Source organism: Amblyraja radiata, chromosome 18 (genome assembly GCF_010909765.2).
Source record: "Amblyraja radiata isolate CabotCenter1 chromosome 18, sAmbRad1.1.pri, whole genome shotgun sequence".
Taxonomy (NCBI): Eukaryota; Metazoa; Chordata; class Chondrichthyes; order Rajiformes; family Rajidae; genus Amblyraja; species Amblyraja radiata.
The window spans coordinates 49,263,968-49,279,964 of record NC_045973.1 but is presented as its reverse complement, the minus strand read 5'-3'; the positions used below and the strand labels follow the sequence as shown (position 1 = coordinate 49,279,964).

General features: G+C 43.3%; 1 non-coding gene across 1 annotated transcript; it reads right to left on the bottom strand.

Moving 5' to 3' along the window:
• Nucleotides 1-15,139: 15,139 nt before the first annotated feature.
• LOC116983597 lies at nucleotides 15,140-15,331 on the bottom strand. The gene has a single exon (XR_004414753.1). It is a non-coding gene; the product is annotated as a U2 spliceosomal RNA (small nuclear RNA).
• Between the last annotated feature and the right edge of the window lie 666 nt (nucleotides 15,332-15,997).

Below are 15,997 nucleotides of genomic sequence, written 5' to 3'. Positions count from 1 at the left end.
CAAGTAGATTCAACATAGTGGCAGACACCAGGTCACCTAAATTCAATGACAACACAGAATGGATGTTGAATCATGATATATTTAATGATATTGTTGTTCGGTATGGGATGCCAGATATCGATTTGTTTGCATCCAAACTCAATCACCAGTTACCGAAGTATGTTTAATGGGAACCAGACCCAGGGGCAGTAGCGGTAGACACGTTCTCACTACACTGGGGCGGAGTGTTTTTATCTGCATTTCCCGCAATCTGCCTCATCAGTCAGTGCTTGCTCAAGATCAAGCTGGACTCCGGCTCAGGAGTTTTGGTGGTACCAGACTGGCCTACATAGCCATGGTTCCCTCTCATTTCGGAGATAACACAGCCTATTATGGCGGTCCCGAAACGTAATGACCTATTGGTGCACCCTGTGACTGGGGATCAACACCCATTATATGACCGTATTAATCTGTTAATTTGCAGATTCTGAGTAGGCCATACCTGGGTCTAGGACCATCCAATCGTACCATGGATGTGATCACAGCGGCCTGGAGGGAAGTACCAAAAAGCAGTACATCTCTCATGTCAGGAAATGGGAGGAGTTTTGTTTTGTGGGAACATTACATACCGCACAGCATGCATCTCAGATGTGCTAGAATTTCTGTCCACGCTATATTTTGATGAAGGGTTGGGCTATAGTGCCATCAATAGTGCCAGGAGTGCCCTGTCATCTTACTTATGGATGGTGTCGGAACTACAGTCTGTAGGATCTCATCCGTTAATATCCCGGTTTATGAAGGGTGTCTTTAATTCCAATCCTCCAAGGCCCAGATACTCTGAAATCAGGGATGTGATCGTGGTACTCACGCTGTTTCGACAATGGGGCCCAGTCACATCCCTGTCTTTGGTCAAAATTACCCTTAATGTGATCACGATCATATAACCATATAACCATATAACAATTACAGCACGGAAACAGGCCATCTCGACCCTTCTAGTCCGTGCCGAACGCGTATTCTCCCCTAGTCCCATATACCTGCGCTCAGACCATAACCCTCCATTCCTTTCCCGTCCATATAACTATCCAATTTATTTTTAAATGATAAAAACGAACCTGCCTCCACCACCTTCCCTGGAAGCTCATTCCACACAGCCACCACTCTCTGAGTAAAGAAGTTCCCCCTCATGTTACCCCTAAACTTCTGTCCCTTAATTCTCAAGTCATGTCCCCTTGTTTGAATCTTCCCTACTCTCAGTGGGAAAAGCTTATCCACGTCAACTCTGTCTATCCCTCTCATCATTTTAAAGACCTCTATCAAGTCCCCCCTTAACCTTCTGCGCTCCAAAGAATAAAGCCCTAACTTGTTCAACCTCTCACTGTAACTTATTTGCTGAAACCCAGGCAACATTCTAGTAAATCTCCTCTGTACTCTCTCTATTTTGTTGACATCCTTCCTATAATTAGGCGACCCAAATTGTACCCCATACTCCAGAATTGGCCTCACCAATGCCTTGTACAATTTTAACATTACATCCCAACTTCTATACTCAATGGCGCTGGTTTCAGCACAACGGGTTCAGACTTTGCAGAAGCTGCGACTGGACAGGGTGGTGTCATCTGGGAACGACGTTATTTTTTACATCTATGATTTAATTAAACAGAGCAGACCAGGGGTGTCAGGATTCAAGCTTGTACTGTCAGCATATCCCACGTATTTACGACTGTGTGTAGTGACGCACTTGCGATATTATATCGAGGTCACCAAGAGCCTCAGAGGTTCGGAAGTAGCAGTTTATTAGCCACAAAAAGCCACATATGAACGTGTCGGTTCAGACCATTTCAAGATGGCTGAAACAAGTGCTGGTTTGTGCAGGAGTTAATACTGACAATTTTAAATCTCACTCCACCAGGGCGGCATCAAGGTCAGCAGCGAGGGCAATGGACGTCCCTCTAGACCATATCCTCGCGGTCGCAGGATGGTCAAATGAACTGACTTTTCAGAGATTTTATAACAAACCACTTATCGAACCCAGAGCATTCGCCCATTCTGTTTTAAGTTCTTTCATAGCTTCCCCCTGGGAGAGAGGGGTGACTATTGTGTTTATTTTGTGTTGTGAATTAAACATGTTAATCTGTACCATGTTTCAATTCATTGCTCATTATTCACTCATCCTGTGTCAACTGATGCAGTATGAGATGCCTGGATTCGTATCTACGGCATGAAATCACAGTGCTTTGAAATATTCACGGAATCACTCACGTAACTCCGAAGTAAAATAGTGAGATTAAACGAGAATTTACCAGTTTGAAATTGATGTTTATTTTATGAGGAGTTACGATGAACGATTACGTGCTCACCGCTTCCGGCCCTCATATCATAAAGGTCATCTGGTATGGCTGGTTTATAATCTTACGATGTTACTTCAGTTACTGTTATCTGTGATTTCACACCGCTGCTTTGAAGATTGACGCGTATGCGGACTGGTGGGGTTCTTCACGTAATCGCTCATCGTAACTCCTCATAAAATAAAGATCAAACTTCAAACTGGTAAGTTCTCGTTTAATCTTACTATTATTCAACTACAAGGACACCCAGATCCCCTTGCAGTTACATTCCAAAGTTGAAATACCATTATTTTCTATTCTTCCTCTTTAAATGAATATATATATATATAACTAAAACACTGTTCATGACCGGTTTTGGCGATTTGTGCTGCGATTTCCGTGAGAACGCCGCCACCTACGGCCGTCATTTTTTCCACCTCGCTCAGAGACCCCCTCCGCCGCATGTGTGCCGAGGATTTTTCCTATCGATGAAATATGACAGAGATATTAATGCTTTTACAAAATTCCCCATTCTCTCTGCTGCCCCTGCTGGAGGGAGGGGGAGGGACTATAAAAACAGGAAGTGGTGTGCCTCAATCAGTCTCTGCAAGTGGTGTGCTCTCTCTCTCTCATCTCTTCTCTCCTCCGTCTCTCTCTCTTCTCTCTCTCTCCCTCTCTCTTCTCTATCCTCTCTCTCTTCTCATCGCATCCTCTCAGTCTCCTCGTCTCACTCTCTCTCAGTCCATCTCGTCTCTCTCACGATCCGTCCTCTCTGCAGTCTCTACGTCTTCGTCTCTCTCTATCTCTGCTCTCTCAGACTACTCATCTCGGCAGCATCGAACGAGAAATGGGATCTTGCTCAATGCCTCTCTTCTCTCTCTCTTCACGCCTCCTCCTCCTCCCCCCGCGCCCCTCCCCCTCCCCCCTCCCCTCTATCTCCCCCTCCATCATCCCCCTCCCCCTCCATCCTCTCCTAAACCCCCCCTCCCCCTCCACCCTCCCTCCCCCTCCGCTCCCCACCTCTCCCCTCGCCCACAAACTCCCCCTCCTTCTCAAGCATCACCCTCCTCCTCTCTGAGTCCCCTCCTCCCTCCTCCCTCTCGTCCACTCCCCTCCCTCCCTAAACCCCCTCCCCTCCCCTCCACACCCCCTATCCTCTTCCCTCCACCTCCCTCCCCCTCCCTGCTCCCCACCTCTCCCCCCTCTCAGCACGCCCTCTCTCTCCCCTTCAATCTCACCCTCTCTCCTCCCCCACCTTTCACCCTCACCCACCCTCCCTCTTCTCCTCCTCCCCACCCCCTATCCCTCTTGCCTCTCTCTCTGTGTCTCTCTCTCCCTGTCTCTGCCCCTTCTCTCTCTGCCCTCACTCTCTACCCCCCCCCCCCTCTCTCTAGATGTGACTGCAAGTTGGGGATTATGCGTCAGTAGATAGGGTGGTTATGGGGTGAAAGGAGCAAATTAATAATATTAATATAATATCAAGGGGGGTAATTAGCATGAGTGCGGGGGGGGGGGGGGTTAGTTAGTGTGTGTGACGCTGCATGCCGCCTCCCCCCCACAACCGCACGTTGGGGGAACAGACTCAACGGGTCTGCACTTGGTCTAGTATATATATATATATTCTACATTATGCTCCAACTGCCAAATTCTGTCTCAGTCAACCTACACCCTGCAATTTTATCTTATCACAACTTACTAACCAATTTGACTATAAAATAGTCTTGCTCCTTTAAAAAAAATCAAAATTAATAACATGGATGATCAATAACTGATATGCTAGCACTCGCTCTTTCGGCACGTGGCCTGGAAAAGTGAAACCAGTCCCTTTAAGCCTAAGGGGTAGGCCATTTAGGACTGAGATATTGGCATATCCAATCTCTTCTAACACACGGCCAGTGTGGCATCCAAGTCTCATTTTGAACTCAATTCAAGAGATAAGGAAATGGGAAGAAAACATTTAAAACACCAATAAGACAAAACAAACAACCTACATCTTTTCATCTCTCCTCCATTAAAAGTTAAGAGAAATAAAGAATGAACTTAATTTCCATAGATTGCTAACACATTTGCAAAGATCAAAGGAATTGAAAATAACTGTGTCTCCACCACCACACAGCTACTGACTTCTTCAAGAGACACACACTACATAAAAGAGCAGGCTCATTCAATGATATCCTATTTCATCTGAAGTGTAGGATTAAATCAGCATTCATCCAACGGTTCCATAAACACGTAACAATCTTTAAACTTACTTATTTTATACCTTTTTTCCTGTGACATTCACTCACAAGTTGCCACACATACAATATGCTACATCTCACAGATATTCACACTTTAAACAATACAATTATCACTCAAAAGTAAAACAGTAATACACACCTCAAGGAAATCATTCTAACTCTTAAAACGTTGACACACCCAAATACGCTCATAAGCTTGCCTCCCATTTCACACATTTACTAAATTAGTATTGAATATTCACAAAGGTAAATGGATATCACAATTAGGTTTTTAAATTGTACGGTGTATTTCTATTGTTTATCCTTCTCACCAGCATGCATAGGGAGTGCATATAAAATAAAATAACAGACAGAAAAACATCAATTACACAAATGTGTCCAAAAGTGGTGTGATCCAGAGTCCCTTAATGGAATCAATGACACTGCCCTTCCGTTTCCATAATTATTTCCCCTAGTCAAAGGCATCCCTTTACAATTTCTAAACCTTCCATTGTCTGACAAATCTGTTCTGTTTACTAGAATCTTTCGCTATTTTTGGACCAGAATTTACAAGCTGCCATGTGAGCAGTACTATTATCTCAGGCATTCCCCTGGGAGACTTTGGCATGGCCACTGATATGGGTATTGCACTTAATAATGGCTACGTGGACTGGGAAGGCTGAGGCTAGTGGTCATCATTGTCTTTAAGTTGTGAAAGTCTTCTTCTTGTTGAAAAGAGAGTTAAACTGAATAAGAATTAATCAAGCCCATTAAAACCTTAATCGGCTAGGAATGGGCAGGCCGGTATGATTCACAATGGGATGGCCCAATTCCCTGTCAATCAGGATCCTGGGCACTGTGATTGGACATTGATCCAGATTGTGATTAGTCAGACTTCCTGTCAATCAGGATCCTGCCACACCCCTCAACCATTGGGTCACTTACAAACTCTCCTCTCTGTCTTTCTCTCTCTCCAGCAGTAACGAGCTCTTTGCCAAGTGATTCAATGTTTGAAGACAAGTTTGTTTTAGCCAGTATAAGCTGTTGGCTTGTGAGTTTAAGTTTTTCAGCAGCCTCAATTCTCATGGGGTTTTTTTTCTCTTGCAAACTTCTTAATTTATCTGCTGTTTTCTCTCTCTGGTCATCTGCTTTGTTTAACCCTTTCACTGCTGAATTCAATTACTGCTACTTCTTCCTCTTCTGCCTCAGCCCTTTCCCTTCTGCTTTCTCATCTGCCTTTTCAGTCTCCAAGTTCCTATCAGTATCAGTTTCTTCTGGAGGTGCCCTTCACTGTAGGGGTGCTGGAGCCTCCCCCCCCCCCCCCCCCCCACCCCTACAGGGTCTTATATAGGGGAGGTGGTCTACACTATTCCCGACTTTGTTCCTCATTTCCCCATCGGATTGGTTCCTTCATCCCACCTCTACTATAAACAGGGTTGCTTATGTCAGACAAGGGGTCCCCGGGGTTATGTCGTTTTAGCGCATTTCTTCTTTTCTTATTTTTCCTTTTTAACAGTTTCTACATTCAATGTTCCTTCGACTAAGATTCATCCCCCAAACATTTCGTTAGCTTATAACTTAATATTCTATAGTCTTTGTTACTTTTTACGATTCAAATTACACATATTTCTATATTTAATAGTACTATATTTAAGAAGGAGTTAGATGTGGCCCTTATGGCTAAAGGTATCAGGGGATATGAAGAGAAGGCAGGTATGGGATACTTAGTTGGATGATCAGCCATGATCATATTGAATGGCGGAGCAGGCTCGAAGTGCAGAATGGCCTACGCCTGCATCTATTTTCTATGTTTCTATGTCTATATTGCACAGGCGGTCCCTTGTCACTTTTATCCAGATTATTACTCATAGCTGCGAGACTCAGCCCAGCTGCTTTGTGAATGACACACTGTTTTAGTTTGCAAAGCCTAATGCCAACTACTTTCCCAGTAGCAAAATAAAATACATAATTTACGACAAACCATTTCTAGTTTGCTCTATCAAATTGCCGACTACTCTCTTGGTAGCAACCTGCTACGAAGGACGCAGGTTTTTCCGGGAGCTTCTTCGGGAGATGGGTCTCAAGGAGTCCGAATAGTGCACTTTTTATCCACCCCATCAGATCCTGGACAAACGATGGACTCTTAGTCGTCTGTTGATGGTCCCAGCAAAATCCTGCCGACTACGCCAATGTTAAGGTTCATTTTCTTAAAACAGACAACTTACAATAAGTTAGGTAAAACCAATACAAGCTTTAATGATCATTTAGCTAGAGAGTGCTAGGAGATACAAAGTCAAGCATACAGTAGATACTTATCTCCTTCTAGGCCGTCACTCTAATGAATGAAGACATACATCATCTTTTATAGTATTTAGGAAACATAGTCACATGTTTATACAGAGTTGCAGCAATGACGTCTAACATATCAATCACAACTCTACCCATTCAAAGCATGCTTGTCATTAATACAACACTTCTCATGCTATGGTTATATCGATCACAAACTTTAGTTACGAAACAGGAAGTTAGTGAAAGGTCTATTGGCTGCCATACATTCTGAAAATGTAAGGATCCTTATCTGGACATCTGGTGGCGCTGTTGCCAGCTGCCTCCTCCTTCAGTCTGGTATCTTTTTGATTTTTTGTTATGTTGAAGGGCGTTTTTTCTGTGTTTATTTATGTCTTTATGTGGGGGAAGAGGGTACGGTAAGGACGATACCATCCTTCAGTCGCTTTGTGGAGAGGATGTAACTATTATAGGGTGATTTCACGAAAGGTCACTGGAGCGTAGATCCGCACCCACGTGACCGCAAAATTTAACTGGGGTACAAGCATCACTTCCGGTACATGTAAGTGAATGGGAAAACACGCACTTGCACACCCGTTAAAAACATCGAAACCGGCCAGTTTTTGAGCTGCAACTAACTGTGCCAGTCGGGGTGACCAGGAGGCACAGCTACCTAAATTTACAGTCCAAAAGAAAGATAGAAACTAAGGTAAATTCAAGAGGGAGCTGAAGGTGCAAAAACAGCGGAAGTGCTTAGCGGACATTTGCCATAGAGATTTAAAGATCGAAAATATCAGGAATTATCGCGTTTGCTCGCTGCATTTCATCAAAAGTAAGGCATTATTGAGTTTTTATCTTTATTCATTTGTTATATGAAAAGTTTTAAAAGTGAAAAATCCGTCAGTAAAATTGCAAAATCGCCCATGATTCTCAGGTGGGTTTTAACATGCAAAATGAAAACGCTTCTGAAGCTCCATTTACCATTTAAATAATCGTTCAAAGTTCAGCATCAACTTGCAGAGCTATAGATGCTTGAGCTGCGACCAAATCTGCTTTAATACTCTCTTCTTGTTGCACTTGCATGGCGTTCTTGTGCACATAGTTTACGATTTAAATCTCCACGACTAAATCAGGGAAGGTAGCGCATCCGAGGATAACAAGGGAAATCAGGGATAGTATCAAAACAAAAGATGAAGCGTACAAATAAGCCAGAAAAAGCAGCCTGCCAGAGGACTGGGAGAAATTCAGTCCAGCAGAGGAGGACAAAGGACATAATTAGGAAAGGGAAAATAGGTTATGAAATAAAACTGGCAGAGAACATAAAAACTGACTGCAAAAGCTTTTATAGATATGTGAAGAGAAAAAGATTAGTTAAAACAAATGTAGGTCCCTTGCAGTCAGAAACAGGTGAATTGATCATGGGGAACATGGGGAACTACTTTGGTTCTGTCTTCACTAAGGAAGACATAAATAATCTGCCGGAAATAGTAGGGGACCGGGGGTCATACGAGATGGAGGAACTGAGTGAAATCCAGGTTAGCCGGGAAAGGGTGTTAGGTAAATTGAATGGATTAAAGGCCGATAAATCGCCAGGGCCAGATAGGCTGCATCCCAGAGTACTTAAGGTAGTAGCTCCAGAAATAGTGGATGCATTAGTGATAATTTTTCAAAACTCTTTAGGTTCTGGAGTAGTTCCTGAGGTTTGGAGGGTAGCTAATGTAACCCCACTTTTTCAAAAGGGAGGGAGAGAGAAAGCGGGGAATTACAGATCAGTTAGTCTAACGTCGGTATTGGGGAAACTGCTAGAATCAGTTATTAAAGATGGGAGAGCAGCACGTTTGGAAAGTGGTGAAATCATTGGACAAAGTCAGCATGGATTTATGAAAGGTAAATCATGTCTGACAAATCTTATAACCATATAACCATATAACAATTACAGCACAGAAACAGGCCATCTCGGCCCTACAAGTCCGTGCCGAACAACTTTTTTTCCCTTAGTCCCACCTGCCTGCACTCATACCATAACCCTCCATTCCCTTCTCATCCATATGCCTATCCAGTTTATTTTTAAATGATACCAACGAACCTGCCTCCACCACTTCCACTGGAAGCTCATTCCACACCGCTACCACTCTCTGAGTAAAGAAGTTCCCCCTCATGTTACCCCTAAACTTCTGTCCCTTAATTCTGAAGTCATGTCCTCTTGTTTGAATCTTCCCTATTCTCAAAGGAAAAAGCTTGTCCACATCAAATCTGTCTATCCCTCTCATCATTTTAAAGACCCCTATCAAGTCCCCCCTTAACCTTCTGCGCTCCAGAGAATAAAGACCTAACTTATTCAATCTATCTCTGTAACTTAGTTGTTGAAACCCAGGCAACGTTCTAGTAAATCTCCTCTGTACTCTTTCTATTTTGTTGACATCCTTCCTATAATTGGGCGGCCAAAATTGTACACCATACTCCAGATTTGGTCTCACCAATGCCTTGTACAATTTTAACATTACATCCCAGCTTCTATACTCATAGAATTTTTCGAGGATGTAACTAGTAGAGTGGATAAGAGAGAACCAGTGGATGTGTTATATCTGGACTTTCAGAAGGCTTTCGACAAGGTCCCACATAAGAGAATAGTATACAAACTTAAAGCACACGGTATTGGGGGTTCAGTATTGATGTGAATAGAGAACTGGGTGGCAGACAGGAAGCAAAGACTAGGAGTAAACGGGTCCTATTCACAATGGCAGGCAGTGACTAGTGGGGTACCGCAAGGCTCAATGCTGGGACCCCAGCTATTTACGATATATATTAATGATTTGGACGAGGGAATTGAATGCAACATCTCCAAATTTGCGGATGACACAAAGCTGGAGGGCAGTGTTAGCTGTGTGGAGGATGCTAGGAGGCTGCAAGGTGACTTGGATAGGCTGGGTGAGTGGGCAAATGCATGGCAGATGCAGTATAATGTGGATAAATGTGAGGTTATCCACTTTGGTGGCAAAAACAGGAAAGTAGACTATTATCTGAATGGTGGCCGATTAGGAAAGGGGGAGATGCAACGAGACCTGGGTGTCATGGTACACGAGTCATTAAAAGTAGGCATGCAGGCGCAGCAGGTAGTGAAGAAGGCGAATGGTATGTTAGCATTCATTGCAAAAGGATTTGAGTATAGGAGCAGGGAGGTTCTACTGTAGTTGTACGGGGTCTTGGTGAGACCACACCTGGAGTATTGCGTACAGTTTTGGTCTCCTAATCTGAGGAAGGACATTCTTGCCATAGAGGGAGTACAGAGAAGGTTCACCAGATTGATTCCTGGGATGTCAAGACTTTCATATGAAGAAAGACTGGATAGACTCAGTTTGTACTCGCTAGAATTTAGAAGATTGAGGGGGGATCTTATAGAAACTTACAAAATTCTTAAGGGGTTGGACAGGCTAGATGCTGGAAGATTGTTCCTGATGTTGGGGAAGTCCAGAACAAGGGGTCACAGTTTAAGGATAAGGGGGAAATCTTTTAGGACCGAGATGAGGAAAACATTTTTCACACAGAGAGTGGTGAATCTCTGGAATTCTCTGCCACAGAAGGTAGTTGAAGCCAGTTAATTGGCTACATTTAAGAGGGAGTTAGATGTGGCCCTTGTGGCTAAAGGGATCAGGGGGTATGGAGAGAAGGCATGTACAGGATACTGAGTTGGATGATCAGCCATGATCATATTGAATGGCGGTGCAGGCTCCAAGGGCCGAATGGCCTACTCCTGCACCTATTTTCTATGTTTCTATGTTTCTATAACAGAATGCAGGATTTCCTTAACAAACACAACATTCTCAGTAAAAACCAAATTGGCTTCCGCCCAAAACACCGTACCATTGACCACATTTATAACCTCCACACTCTCATTGAAAAACATGTACACCAAGCGAAAAATGGGAAAATATGTGCCTGTTTTATTGACTTTGAGAAAGCATTTGACTCTATTTGGCATGAAGGGCTCTATTACAAACTCCTCGGCTGTGGTATAGGAGGAAAGATATATGACCTTATCAAATCAATGTATCTGAATAATAAACGTGGCGTTAAAATTGGGGACAAAAGCACTGATCTCTTCGCCCAGAGAAGAGGCGTCCGGCAAGGCTGCAATCTGAGCCCGACACTGTTTAATGTATATATCAACGATTTGGCAGTAAAGTTGGACCAGAGCACAGCGCCGGGCCTCTGTCTTCTGGACGGAGATGTAAAATCCCTGTTTTATGCGGATTACTTGGTTCTGCTGTCCCCCACAGAACAGGGACTGCAGCAATAGTTGGACCTAATTGATGAGTACTGCCAAAATTGGGCCCTGACAGTAAATCTAAAGAAAACCAACATCATGATTTTTCAGAAAAGACCCAGATGTCAGGAAGATAAATACAAATTTACTCTCAATGGTATTGTTATCGAACACACTATGAGCTATACTTACCTTGGTCTAACTGTTTCAGCATCAGGGAGCTTCAATATGGCAGTGAATGCACTAAAAGAGAAAGCTGCATTCAGGGGTATGAAGGTGCGGAGAGAGACCCGGAACAAACAGAAGGCAGCAACGGTAATACAAGCAGCATTTAGAATGCACAGAGTATACCGTCAATACAGGGCAATGAGATTGGCAGCTATAATAGTACAAACCCATTATAGGGCACACCTTCAAATGGAAAGCGATCACAAGACTTACATGAAGCTAAGCAGCAGCGTTGTACTGCTTCAGGCAGCCTACTGAGGAAGGTACACAAAATTGCTGGGGAAACTCAGCGGGTGCAGCAGCATCTATGGAGCGAAGGAAATAGGTGACGTTTCGGGCCGAAACCCTTCTTCAGAGTCTGAATGGGTTTCAGCCTGAAACGTTGCCTATTTCCTTCGCTCCATAGATGCTGCTGCACCCGCTGAGTTTCCCCAGCAATTTTGTGTACCTTCGATATTCCAGCATCTGCTGTTCCCTTTTGAACACTAGCCTACTGAGGAATGCGTGTTCGAAAGTAATTGCGGTGCATGCACAAATCTGTCAAGGTCATAAAGACCTATTATCAGACGCATAAACACCGTCAGTATTTCAAGAAAATGTGCTGGTCCGCCACTGCTGTACGGCAACGATCCCAAGCTTGCCAGATAAGAGATGTCCACGTGAGACATTATAATAGTTTGAGAAAAGCAGTGGTTTGTATTCAGGCCTTCTACCGCGGGGTCAGACAGAGAATTGGTTGAGAAAATCAAGGCAGCACGCCATATTAAGTCATTCTTAATGATGTGCATTGCAAGAAAACATTTCTTGATACAAAAGGCGGCTGTAGTCACTCTTCAAGCTTCATTCCGTGGTTACCCATCAAGGGTATGCTACAGAACTATGCGACAAGCAGTCATTTCGATCCAGAGATGTTACAAAGCATGCAAAATAGGGCATTCCCAGTTTGTGCAATATCAGTCAATGACGTATGCAACCATTACCATTCAGGCTGCCTACAAGGGTATGATGTTTAGGCAGTGGGTTAAGCAAAAGAGGGCTACTGTAAAAGTGCAGTCAGTACTCCGTATGAGTTGGTATCGGAAAGACTTAAGAAGACAAATAGATGCACAACAGATAAGGCAAACGATATAGGAAAGACTTCCTCAAACTGAAATGTACAGCAATTGTAGTGCAGTATCACTACCTTGCTTATGAAGCAAGAAAACTATAGAGCACAAATCAAAGCCACTGTTGTATAAGACAATATAGATCCTACTTCTTGATGAAGAACCAGAAAGGTGACGTAAGAAGGCAAATAGATGAACAACAGAAAAAGCTTAAATGATACAAAGAACGGTTAAATAAATGTGTGACAATGAGTAAAAAACTGCTAATAGAAAAGTCTAAAGAAGAGAGGCTTGCCGGTCGAGATAAAAGTATGCAGGACCAATTGCGACTAGGACACTTCACTACATTCCAGAATGGAGCCTCCTTCACTGAGCAATGGACAGGTGGTTCTGCATTGCAGAATCTCATTAAACCACAAGTGTAGATAAATACGCAGCGAATGAAAATAGTAAGATTAAACGAGAACTTACCAGTTTGAAGTTTGATCTGTATTTTATGAGGAGTTACGATGAGGGATTACGTGAAGAACCCACTCAGTGCGCAGGCGCGGCATACTTCCAAGCAGCGGTGTGGAATCACAGATAGACACAGTTATTTGAAGTAAACATAGTAAAGATAAGGAGACATCAATTTATTAGTTTGATCCATATAATGAGGGTGGGAGCGGAGAGCACGTAATCCCTCATCGTAACTCCTCATAAAATACAGATCAAACTTCAAACTGGTAAGTTCTCGTTTAATCTTACTATTTTACTTCGGAGTCACGTGAGTGACTACGTGAAGACTTCAAAGCTCTGTGATTTCAAACCGTGTAACAGTTCATACTTCACTCGCTGCCGAAGTCATTCGAGGGAGGAAGTATGTTATCGTAATCAACCATGAATCTGTTTGTAAAAACAATAATGGTGTTATTAACAACAACAAGACCAATTGCTCCCCCGGGCTTAAATTATATATTTTTTGCAGATTCTTTTTCTGCAAACGATACAGGTTCTGTCAGTGGTTTGTTATAAAAGTTTGGAACGTATACTCCCTAGACCACCCTGCAGTAGCCAGGATGTGGTCCATAGGCTCGTCCATCCTCTTAGTTACTGACGTGGAAGCTGTTCTGGTGGAATAAGATTTTATACACGTTAGTATTTACTCCAGCAACTCCCAGTACCTGCTTGAGCCACTAGAGATAGTTTAGCTCGTCACCCGACCATGAGGTTTCCTGTGGCTGACCCATAAGGCTTTTTCCTCTCCCTCGGTATTCCTTATTGTGTCGATCTCTAAGTGGGTCATGACACATAAAACGTGGTTCAGGTGGGTATGCCCGGAATTTCATGACTGGACCTGATATTCCTGGTCTGTTCTGTTTGGCCAACCCTTGAATGGGCATGTGACACTATCTGGTGTTATAACCATGTTGTCCCATCGCAGTAGATGGGAGAGCTGGCTCTTTGTGTTGATGTAAGGCCACCAGCATGTCCATCTTCAGGGTAGGCTGTTCCAGGGTGAGTGACCTGGCTGGTGATCATCCCCTAAGGTATGTCAGGATTTCACTGACATCCCAATTTGGGTGTACCTATTTCTGGGGAATGGATTGATATACCTCTCCTGTATCTGATCACCAGTGAGCGGTACCCAAGTTGAGTAGGCTAACAGAACATGTCCTTCATTGTGGTGAAGACCTGCCAGGAGCTCCAGTACAGTTTTTTGTTATAGTTGAATGTGTAATTCCTGTTTTGGAAACAGTGTACCATTTCTTGATGCTCCTCAGGTATGTTCCCTAGGATATGCGACGGAATGCTGTCATCAGGTTGATAGTGCTCCTGATCCAAGCACAGCAATGGTCTTCCCAATTCTGCAATTCTTTTAATGACCATGTCGAGGATCACTGGGTACCATGCTTGTGGACTTGGTCCACGGTAATTTGCGTAGTACCCGACTGATGAAGCCGTAGTACCTATTGAAGAGGTAGAAGGAAAGGAAAACATAGAGATTAGGTTCCCCCCACCCCTCAATACGCGGGAATGTCTCCATTGCCGCTGCCTTGAGATTGGTTTCATGTGACGTAAGTTAGTACGTGGTGATTTAATTGGATATAAGGAATCGATATCTGGTGTCCATATTGCTTAGTGATTTCAGCAAATATTTTTGGTTTAAATGTATGTTTACAGTATTTAGCTCACATGATAGGTGAGTTACTGATGGTCAAACATGTTTGACGACATACGGTTTCCAATTGTTAATAAATTGTCCCCTAATATCGATGTTCTCCGCCCAAGTGGTTTGGTATATGCCACCACTGATGTTGTTATCTTATAAACGAACATGCAAATTTGGTGGATTACTGAGCAAATGCTTCACTAGAATTAAGTAAGTTAATATATAACATGTTTAAGTCAATTCATATTGGCATTAAGTATTACAAGCTCAGTAACACATCAGGACACATAAGATGTTACTCAAAACAGGTGGAAGTGTACAACCATAATCCTTCCTGCCGATAAATTCCATAACACTACAGATTAATCCATTTGCCCCCATATTACAGGTATGGAGATAGTTTTGAACACTAGTATCTCAGCTCATAGGAAAGGTACAAAGTTCAGTAGCTGGTAATGCTGCTATATCCCAATTACTTTGCCACGTAGTTGATTGGTGGTTAATGCACCATGACTGATAGTCTTAATGAATACCAGATAACAACGTTGTGGATGGTCAACGTAAATATCTGGATATATATTTTGTGCACCGTTCCCAGAGGCACTGCAATACTGGGTCGATGCGTGGAGTGGACGGAGCAAGCCCCTATTCCATCTCCCTGTTCCAAAATTCAATTTAATATATGGTCCCTAGATAAGGGACGTATCAGATTATTAAACTGATAAGAACAGATACTACACTTGATCTTAGCCAAAAGGCCGAGAAGCGATGCAGCTAAAGCTGTATCCAAGGATAGTTTGTCGTTAATATATAGACATGCCATGACGGAATGTTTCTAAGTGTCAGGGCTAGTTGATTCTGGATAACTTTGACTTAAATGCCGCAACGCTCATCATGGTTACTCCATCCAGGTAATTGCGGTATATCCGAAACTTATATGAGAAGGTACTGAATAGTGTGCATCTTCAAGGTCGATGTCTACCATAAAGTATCCTTGGATCCATGGTAGTAGTTACAAATCCCATGAATGGGTATACCTGGTGAAATACTCAAGTGGTTTATCAACGATGGTGCGACATTCACCATCGTGGGAGGGTAGACCACTTGGGGTGCTTGCTGAATTGGTGGCAAGATATTAATTCTATTCCCCTTGTATTTATTTTTTGGTATATAACTACCAAGAGTGATAGCTTCCTAACCAGGCGTGATTCATCCACCCCTTGTTAGTACAACCCTTAACCTTTATGTGATGGTAGGAACCATACTTATCTATCTTCATTGTTGTTTTCTTCGGTTTCTGGTTCCTTGTTCTTGTAGGGACGATGTTTGTTGGGGGTGGCACATTTTCCCCCTGGGGCCTGCTCTGGGCCGTGGCCTAAAATGCTACAGGTTTGGCATGCAGGCCCCGAGCTTTCACCAGTACCATGAGGTAGACG